Below are 11,450 nucleotides of genomic sequence, written 5' to 3'. Positions count from 1 at the left end.
GTATCAGAGTTAGGGTGAAGCTCATGAAAACACATCCAAATGGGGTCTAATGGGTCTAATTAGATGTCTCTAGAGGAAAATGAATTGGGTTATGATATAAATATTCCTTTCACTGTCTGCTTTAAATACAGGCTTTTCTGCACTTTTTTGACTCTCTAGTGGCACAAGGTTCATTGACTTCGCTAACAGTGCGAGTTCAAGCAACAATTTCACAACATTTGACAACATTTGGCAAACGACAAGCAACAATAATACTAGAATGAAACAAGTGATATCCACTCTGAAATAAATCTTAAAGCATTAACTGGAGCAATTTGTCAGCCTATTTTTCACCTTTGCCATTTGCTTTTTACTGGTGTTGATGTATCTTTATACTCCATTGATACCACTGCATTACCTTATCCATCAGTCTGGGGACTGTAACAGAATAGTTTTATTTGTAATGCTTTCATTCTATATCTGTCTTATATGGCGAATACTCATTATAAGTTAACACCAGTTTAAAGATCTTTTATTTTTCAGACAACTGTATGCCTCTGATGTATCCACTTCATCATAATAAATACAGACGCATACATCCATACATTTTGGCCATTAAAAGGCCACTGCTTCTATTAGTGGTCTCCTGTACAACTGAGACGCTGTCATTGCAAAGTAAGTTCACTGTTTGACTGACTGAGAGACAAATTGAGCTGAAATTGTCTCCTGAAGAGCACATCTTGTGCTGTGGGGAAACTATCTTGTTTCCTTGCACAAGTGTCTTCCAACTCTATTTTCTATCATGCTATTTGTATTTTTTATTTTTACACCTGTCCTGTATGTAACAGTAAAATTGCCACTGAGGTACTCAATGGACTATCTTAGTATGTAAGCTTAAATTAAAGAAACAAACAACTAGCACAGATACAAGGCAAAAAAATGCACTGTTTTGGTTCCTATCAAGGCTTTTATACAAGCGTTTCTCTCTACAGTGTCAGGAGAGGTGAAAGGATATTCTTTACTTTTCTTATTGTCAGTCCCAAACCAATGAGTTGCTCCTATAACGAGTATTGTCTGTGCAGCCAAAGCCTGACACAGATTATTCCTCTGTGCCATAGAGCTCCATTGTTGTTCATAAACTATTAAAAATGCATCAATGAGCCACATTGTTGCACTGGGTGACATGTTCCTTTATTACACTGAACATGGCCACTGTAGTTTATTTTGAGTTGTGACTGCCAGAAATACTTACTAGAGCACCAACTGCTTATTAATCTGCCACCGAAAGAACTATTCACTCCGATTTGAGCTTTTAGAAAATGACTGATATATATATATATGACAAATATATTCATGTTATATATTAGATTTTCATCTTCAATAGGAAGCAAAGGGCTGAGAGACACTGTAAAGCTGAAGGTTGGAACATATCGTAAGATAGACGAATGCCTTGTTAAAATGTTGTCAACCTCATCCTTTAATATTATTTGGATGCAGTTTCTGTTCAGACATATTACATAGGAATTAACAATTTTGGTGCATTTTTCCATGCTCAAATTTTAATAAAAAAAACTATTACCAAGAGTGTCAAAAAAATTGACAGCTTGAATGTCAGACTGATAAGTAATATAGACGGACGAGAGTGATTCAGGCACCCATCGGGAGCTATGAGTCAGGTCAATTTCAATTCTGAGATTCTGAGAAGCAAGAGGAAGTAACTGAAGTTATCAAGGCCAATGTAATATGATCTTTGTAGACACTGAGAAGATTAAGAAACTCAATACTGGCAGTATGATCATGCAAGACATCCTTCGTCGGATCACTGCTCGATCTTGCAGTTTTTCCTGTTTCAATCTGTCTGTCAATCTGCAACCAGAACATCTGTGTCTGTCAGGTTCTCTAAACTATTATTTATTAACACTTAAGATTCTGCGTCTCAATGGATTTTGTCCGTGTGCCATTGAGGCCCATTGGGGCCAACCTGACTTCACTAATTGGTAATTATTTTTCTGACAGAAGATGTGTATGTCTTGAGTTCAAATGATGTAACTTTGGGCTGAACACTGACTCACTGATAAAGAATACATATTCTCACTTTCTTATTCTGTGTCTCAGTTCTCTGTTATCTCTTTTTGTTTTTTGGCGATTGCCTTAAGACACGCTGGGCTTGTTTTAGAGCAAACATGGCTGACTGAGATGAAGGAGCTTTGGGGCAACAATTACTAATTTAAAAGAGGGGAACTTCAATGGGATGAAGCCAAAGCTCCCTCATTCACTCTTTATATACCAAAAAAGGCTTCAACAGCATCAATTAGCTCTATGTATTTTATGCAGTAACTCTGGTGATTGGGCACCATATACAGACAAATTCTCTATCACGGGTTAAACACTAGTGAATGTGAAGTTTTTAACTAGTTACTCTGCAAAAAAATCGTGTTTCAGACCACAAACCCACAGTTTAACATTTGACATTACAGTATATTGGTGCACCCACAGAAAGTACTTCTGTATCTGCCGTTCTTAAATGTATTTTAAATGTATTCAATACTTTACTTACTTTTATTACTTACTAAAACAGTGTACAGCCTAAATTATTATGCTGTTATGTGAAAATCTTTTAGTAAGTTAAGTTAAAACAGAAATCGCTAAATACCTAGTGTGGTTTCTCTCTAAAAGCCCACTTAAAAGATAATGATGTATATGTAAGATGTAAATCTGTAAGTCTAATATGAAGATGTAACAAACGGAACAGGCAGAAATGATAAAATATTGCTTTCTGTGCCAGGAAGTCAAGACAGAGATGATGTCACTCATAAACATCTATAGCTTTTAAGGATGTGCAATGTATACAGTGCAATATATTAGAAATATGCTGAAGCCATATACCATAATTCATTTATTTAAATATTATCCTCACTAGCTCTGAATAGAGAAATTATTTTGACTTGTGATGGCGCGGTTGTGGCAGCAGTAAGGCATTATTACATGAACTGTGGGAGAGCCCAAAGGAGAGAGTTTTTTGGTCTGAGATATTTCAATAATAGGTGTTATTTATTCTTTAGATTTTCCTATTTCCTCTATTTTGTGTGCGCTAGGTCAGGAACCTGAAGCAATATGTTCATTTACTTTTTTTCTGCTTTATTGGATAGTCACAGCTTGAGGAGAGACATGAGAGAGAGGGGACGACATGCAGCAAAGGAATCGAACCAAGGTTGTAGCGGTAAGCCTCAGCCTTGATCGCGCACACTTTACCAGGTAAGTTACCAGGGCTTCCTGCTTCATTCACTGTTAAGAGCCTTTACTTTGGGCATCTCAGCCAAAAGAGTGTTACTGATGAGACGGAAGAAGGCAAGACGCTTAGAGTCATCCTTCTTTGCAATAAATTGGTGGTTGAAAGGCTATCTTGCATGGTTTCAGAGCAGTTTTTAACACTTTTCTAATTAGATTTTGTATGTGTGGTATGAATGGTGTAAGTTAGTTCTGATGGACATGCAGTTAGAAGACCAGAAAGGCGCTATACAAGTAAACGGTAATGATAAATAGACTTCCGGCCACTCAAAGTGCTTTTAACGGTACATGTCATTCACGCTCATTCATACAGGGATCACAGGCTACCATGGAAGGTGCCACCATCCACCAGGGGTAGATAATCATTCACACCCATTCAGACAGGCTTTACCTCTCAGCCACAGTGGCCATGGTGAAGTAACAGACCATTACCCTTCACCAAATAGTGGAAAATAAAATGAGAATACATTAAAAATGATTAATATATTAATATACAGTAAATTATTTATTTTTTTCATACCTAGTAATCACAAATGACTAATTTCATCCCAGTTTACTGTCAGAATAAAGCAATGGATGCAGAGGCAGTTGTCCTTTTTAAAGATTTCAAAGACTTTAAAGTGTAACTTCATCACCAAGACGGGGGCTAAGTCCACCCACTGCATCATCAAAAGTGGGCAAGGGGGCCTCGAAGCAGCATCAACAAATATGACCGCTACAGTAGCATGGAAAATGCCGATATGGCATGGGGCACTGAATTTTAAGAATTTTATGTTTATCAGACCACAAATGTCGCCTCACTCCCTGCTGCTGGGACTCTACTTCTAAAGGAGAACGATGGGCCAGCTTTGGAGACAGACAAGTCACGGCTGTAGCAACTGGAGTTCAACCAACACTAGCGCCTCTGACTTCGGAGCACGGGACACAAAACGTATCCTTTCATAAATGAAGGGATCTGGAAATGTTTTAAAACAGAAATTAATAAAATAATACAAGTGGATGTCCCTTTAGATGCACTGTTAATTATGTTAGGTTCCATACATGAAGATATAGGTGACACAGATACACAACACAATGGTTCATACTATTTGGAAGGATGCAAAACCACCAATCATAACTCAGTGGCTGCAGAGCAGCAAGGTGGACCTGATTTACACTGTACCTAGATGAGCATAGTTTGTATATTTATTTATTTGCCAATTTATTCGCTCATTAGATATTGCTATTATTATGATTTTTATAGGTCTTGTTCTTGTGAGGTTATGTCAGGGAATGCTCTGTCTGGTCTATTCAATACCAGCTGCCGTTCAGAGCCAATCAGCTAGTAGTCTATAGCTGGATGATTACAGAAATCCACGGAAGTGTAGAATTGGACAAATTGGAGTGCCTTTTCACACGGCTCAGTGCTTCTTATAGTGTCAAGCTAAAATTGAACTACTCCAAGGCTAATTGCGTAACAACTTGGAGTGTCTGCACCCAAGAGTTATGCAGAGAATTGAATGTTACCATGAACAAAGGCACATAATGACAATCAATTCCAGAGAGAAAAAGTAAAATGGAGCCGCATTCTGATCCAAAGCAAAGTGAGGAGACCATGGCTGAGGACATTCATATGAGCCATTTTAACTATGTTCTACTAAAAGACAGCATTAGCAAATGAGAATCCTTCATCAAGATCTATTGTTTGTACAATTTCCAACATTTTCAAATGAATTCCACAAAGACACAGTATCAATAATAACACATTTAATACACACAGGTACAGGCTCATTTTATTTATTTGCCTACGATCACTTAATAGCTGCTGATTTGTGTTAAAGGAAAGAAAAGTGATTATGTGATTTTAAAGGTAACATAATTGGAAAAATATAACTTCAGAGGTATATCATCCAGAATCCAATATAATAAACTGAGAAATACAGTGGCATACAACAAGAAATGGCAATTCTTCAGCAACTTCATGAGGACAATGTCAGCCATACAAGTGAGTGGAAGCTTTGTCAGATGTTTGAGTGTATCTATACTGTACATATAGTGCATTAATTTGATATAGGAGCTCTTAAGAGCAACTAATTATCTAATTTAGGGCTTTTTGCTGTCATTTACTGAAACAAATCAATGACTGTACCTAGCGCAGGAAGAGTGGTACAAAGAGATGCATATCAGGCTAAAAACAATAATGGTGGTCAGTCAAAAGGTGCACAATTATTTGCATTGAAATATCTATGAAGATAGAGGCAAGATATGATTCACTAAATTCCGACACTTTCCATTTGTGTGTCAATTGCCCTGCAGTGTATCAGAGAATCTGTTCTTCTGAACTCAGCTGTGAAAGGGTTAAATATGTATTTGATAAATAATTCAAATGTTAAAGAGGAGTTTGTACGTGGTTAGGTATGCATGCAAAAGAGATACAAAATATGCAACATACACTGCTGGTTGCCAAGCAATACCAATTGCATGTCCCGCAGCTGCTACTGCACACAGAGAAATAGTGATGTGTTTCTAGCCACATTAATGGGAATAGGACTTTCATGCTATTCCCAATTCTAATTTCTAGTTTTAATTCTTATTTCTGGGACAGACTGGTTGTATGACATATTTGCATCATCTTAAAGTTAATGTGCTGCAGGTAATATGATTTCACCTGTGGGTATTTTCCTCCAAAGCCCCAGTGGTCATTTCCATTTTACCAGCATGTGTGCCCTCATACTGTACACCCATCCCCTCAAAAAGAACGCAGTCCTATCTAATCACTGACTGGCATTTCTATAGAGTGATATTATATTTGCCTTCCCTGCTTGGCCAGTATATTATTGAAGCACATCTCCCTGAAGACCACTTCGGTCACAAGGTTTCTATGGTAACCACCACTGTACCAATACCTTTTATGAGTTCTGTGGACATCACCCCCTAATTACTTTCAGAGAACAAATCCTTATTTCAAATATATCCGGCTTTATTTCTATTCATTATAAAATGAGGGGAAAAGGTTGCGTACAGTCAAAGGGGTAAGTACCACAACACACAGAATGCCCTGTGGTTGTGCTCAGAAGTGAGATCAGGAGTGATGCAACTAGAAAGAAACTTCTCAGGATAACAAGCGTTGAGCTTTAAACTACCCTTCAGATAGTCAATAGTACATGAAGGATGCAGCGGAGATGATGTGTGTCCTGTGTGACAACCCTCTGAAGGAGAGGCCAAAGTCTGCCCCAGTTCAGTTTATAGGACTTCTTCTTCCCATAAAATACAGCTGCACTCGGGGGGGAAAGTATTTTTTCTTTCCAGTCACACCCAGCTTGACCCAGAAAACCAAAACGGATGGCCATGATTGATTCCATCGGCACCTGTTGCATATTCAAACAACACGCTTAAATACAAACCACATTATTTTGAACCGATAATTGGGACGTTGCGTTAGTTACATTAGTCACAGTAATAATAACATGCATTTTTATTTATTAAGAGACTTGGTGGCCTGGTGGTTAAAGGATGAGTCTAGTGATCTTGTATTACACAAAACAATACGAATAAATAAATGATCCTGCTCATAAGTATTGCTTGTGTAGCCGGATAGCTAAATCTTCTGTGCCATCGTGTTTTATTTTGAGTCAGACTCTGTTTAATTATGGCTGGTGACGTCACACACCTCTCTCTCTCTCTCTCCTCTCTCCCCCTCCTCCCCCCTAAACGTATTCAACTTCAACCTCAGCTGTGACAGGACAGTGTTGCAAGTTATTTCCTATAGAAGATGTTGTATCCAGAACAGCAGAGGTCACAACTCTCCACATGTTTATGTTAGCCAAGGGAAGCCAATGGTTAACCTCTGCTGAGTATCAAGTTGGCTGCCAACAACAGAGCCTGCAAAGTTCTGCTGAAATCTGCTGACTGTGCTGAGCTCTGTAATGACTATTTTGTCGGGCTACCGAGTGTGAGGGTCGTGTGCTGGCCTATCGGAAGACGTCTCTGACTGGATCGCAACTCGACACAGAAATTGCCTCATGGACGCACAATCTGCTCTCCCGTAATACTGGTGTCACCACGCATAAACAGAGATGCCAATCACACCATCATAGCACATTTTCAATTAAGATTTTCATGACAGTTGTTTTTCATGGTGTGACACGCGTGCATTCGTCAAATTCTGCCAGAATGTGAGAAAATCAACAATCAGCATCCTTTAATTAACAGACTCCAAATTGGTCTAAACTGTTGACATTTGCAGGTGTTTCCATGTTTATTTACTGTGAACACTTGTGAAGTTTGGTGAGCTGAGATCAAGCTGAGATCGAGCCTGACGAGTGATATATCCTGTCCCTCCTCCGGCAGGTGCTGACGAACGCCGCAGCTGTCTCTGCAGCTGGGCCTTGGTGGTTGTAATGAGCGAAGACAACACTCTCTCTGCGTCCTCTGATGTTCACATCGCGCAGAAAGTCAATCACAAACCATCATTGCTACTTACACTTTCTGAATACATTTACAGCATGTAAAACCCGACACAGGAGAATAAAGTGGGAGGCATGAACGTGTGGCTGCGAGGCGAATCCAGGATGAATATTCAAGGCGTGTTGCCGTTTTAGAAATCTAAGAAATAACAGTGGTAGCTGGATTATTTTGTAGAAATTCTCAGGCGTATTTGGGGATGTTTTTTCCTGCTCCTCTGTCAGCATTTAAGGCCGCTGCTCACACATACCAGACCCCCTTCCAGCCTCTACTATTCACAGCTTGTCTATATAAAAAAGCAGCTAATGCAGATGTATGATTAATCATCGTGTTTTCAAAGCCAGGCATGCACCACATGTACAGGACAAGAAGTAATAACCTTTAGGTACAGTCCATTTAAAAAAAGGCCATTTTTATAACCATATAGTGCATTAAAATAAATCTCCCTTTGAGAACCTTCCACTGACATAACAGCATGTAACCAGTGTTCATGAACATAATACCTGTCAATTCTGTGTTATAGGCTACAGTTGAGAATGTCACCTGCAGCAGCCAAGTAGGCTGTAATGAGCTACAATCAGAATTCAACACAATCAGACTGACTTTTGAAGGCTCTTTTTCTTTGATATGATGTTTTTTTTTTCAAATTGGCCGTATTATTCCAGCAGTTAAGATGGTGAACAATGTCAAAATGTTTTGTGCTCTGAATTTTGACATACATTTTGTATTTCTCCTTCTGAAATCCGGCATCATCACGTTTGTCCAACAGAGAAAATATAAAATAACTCGATAGAAAAAGCAAATCATGTACTAAAGCCTACTGTTTTATTTTATAAACTGAATGTCAACAAATGAAATGTGCGTCTCTTCTGTAACAGTTGAACTTAATCTTTTATACGAAGTGTTGTCAACATAAAGAAGAAGTAACAGGATTATTTAATACAGAATCAACAACCCAGGAGGTCATGGATAAATTAAAAAGTTGTCATTTTTTACAGTTTTCTTCTCTGTGGTGTGTGGAGGGGGCCGAGAACAAAAGAAAGGAGAAAATTTTGAATCATTATCACGATGTGAGGGCTCCCCCTTAGGGAATGATAAATAGTCTGTGCGGATAGGTTCGACCTGTTACCTGGATTTTAAGGAGCCCAGCCCATCTGCATGCACAAGTGGACACTTAACTGGCATATGATTATGGACCAAGGATATGGCAACCTTGCCTGGGAGTGTGTATCCTCGGATGATGTGAGACTTGTGAAAGTCAAACAGCTACTTATGAGTTAAAGGTGCATGCCAGCTGACATGATAAATCTGGTTTGTTGGCCTAAGGGCAGCAAAGACTGTTGATGGTGGAAGCTGGAGGTTTGTGATTACTCCCTGAAGCATGCAGTGCTCTGCATGACGAGCTACCTCCACATGACTCGGACATCCACAGTGACCTCTAGACAATGGTTACACATTAGGACAGCCTCTGTGAAGCCTAGAGACAGAAAGAGGGAGGAGGGAGAAGTGCTATAGCCAGGAGATCAGTCAGAAATGTGGAAACCTCTATATGCTCAATCTACCTATGTGCATCTAATCAATTACTGTATTTGTATCCGTTTCAGCTGTAAGAGTAAACATTGAGCGAGGAGTAAACCGGCTAATGATGGTACCTCATGGAATATGATTATTTTTTCACTTCTCAACTTGTCTTCATTTTCATCATTTTGTTGTTGGCCTACATTAACACATGACCCAAAATCAAAAGCATTTGTTTCTTCAGAGTAAAATATGTTGTCGGAAGTAAAGCCTGTTGAAATGTCAACATGCTCAATGAAGCTAATCTGCTTGCATTGTATATTATTTTACTCACTTGCTTCCAGTACCTTAAAGTAACAGCATATAACATTTAGGGGGATCAATTGGCAGAAAAGGAATAGAATATAAATAAGTGTGCTTTCTTTATAATTATCTGAATTGGGATTTCGTTCCCTTAGAATGAGTCGTTTATATCTACATACGGAGCGGGTCCTCCTCACAGAGCTGGGCAGCATGTTTCTACAGGAGCCCAGAACGGACAAACCAACCCACTTTCGGCTTCCTGACTGTGGTCAGAAAACACAGAGGGGGAACCTTTGTTTTGGTCTCCATGACCCGAAAACAAAAAAACGGGAAACCTCTGTTGGTCCTGAGGAGCTGCAGCGTTTATTTTGGCAAAAACTGCAACTTCCACTGTTCATTCCTATGAAATCCTCCCCACTAAACTAACTATCTTCTGCCCCACCAACTTGTTCGCTTATACACTATCTTGCTTCAGCACTCACTTCCCAATGCACACACCAACAGGGTCTGTCATTATCCAAATAACTTCTCTACAATAACTGGCTCTGGATAGGTCCATGAGCGTTTGCGTTTGGAGTTTACTTCTCCTACTCGTGTAGCACACAGGAGAATTTTCAACTGGTCACGATCTGTAATACACAGCAAAATGTTGCCAAGTCTTACACCTAAACCAATTCTGATTTTCTGCAAAAAATCTCAGCCCAGCGAACATAATAAATGATAAAGTTGTTCTGGTCTCTTGGCTCAGACATGGCGAGAGACGTTTAAAAAAATGTGTTAAATCAAAAACACCCTCAAGACTCTTTGGTTTGTGTCTGTTTCATCATTGTAAGAAGTTCTGCCTTCAGTGTTGTCCAGCATGATAGCTTACTTGTGCTCACAGAGGTAATAACTCAAACGAGGAGGGGTGGGCATACAGGTAGAAAACTGAGTCTCATGAGAGTATTTTAGATGGATTGTGGCTTGTGAGTCACTAGAGTCAATCTCAATCCAAAGTTTCTGACAAGGTTATGGATGGAAGTGAAGTAGCTGGCTGATGGTATAAAACCACGTAGACATCGCTAGCCATTTAAAAGGTAAAACAGCTTCATGTTGTCTTGGTTAAGGCTTTCTATACAGGAAACCTTCCATGATTATTTGAGTTTTACCTTCACTTTTAAAATGTTGCTCCTTTATTAATGGTCTGTTATAAGCAAACAAATAATCCAACTGACAGCTGTTGAGTATTGACAAGATAACAGTGAGAAAACAGAAAACAGGTTGAGGTTTAATTGGCTTCCTTTGGTTGAGATGGCTCTTTGGACAAACATCTCTGTTTGCCTTACACAGTGAAGAAAAGAAATCTCTGAAAATGGTGAAAAGGAAATAAGAGCTCCAATAAATATCGCCTGTGTCGTGCTAATCATGGTCTAATTATATCACAAAGTAATTAAACAACAACTATAGCTCCTATTATGTCTGAATGAGCACATCTAAAAGAGAGAATACATATGAGTCGATTAAATTCTACATTAGGTGATTCAATGAGGAAGTTCTATAAAGTAAATTACTTTGTTTACGAAATATAGTTTTAATCAGTTTAGTTCCATTTCAGTACATTCACGGATAAATCTGTATATTGTTTTTCTTGTCGCATGTTCCCACTCTGTCTTTGTGTCACTGTAGAAAATTACCCACCTTAAGAGCAACGCACTACCTGCTGGAGTTAATTATATGTACTATATATTTTTATGCTGTGCATACTGGACAAAAAATAGGCTTTTCAGAGAGTTCTGCATTGTCTATGGGTCTGTACAATCAGCTGCAGGCAAAGCGAGCAGTCAGCTGGCTTTCAGGGAAGTCAAAGCAACTCCAATTAGGGAGAGCAGAAAGAAACAAATTCACATCAGAGCTCGACATACAGCAGAAGAGACCTCATT

Source organism: Pholis gunnellus (genome assembly GCF_910591455.1).
Source record: "Pholis gunnellus genome assembly, chromosome: 10".
In the NCBI taxonomy this organism is placed as follows: Eukaryota; Metazoa; Chordata; class Actinopteri; order Perciformes; family Pholidae; genus Pholis; species Pholis gunnellus.
Note: the sequence above shows the minus strand (reverse complement) of the source record.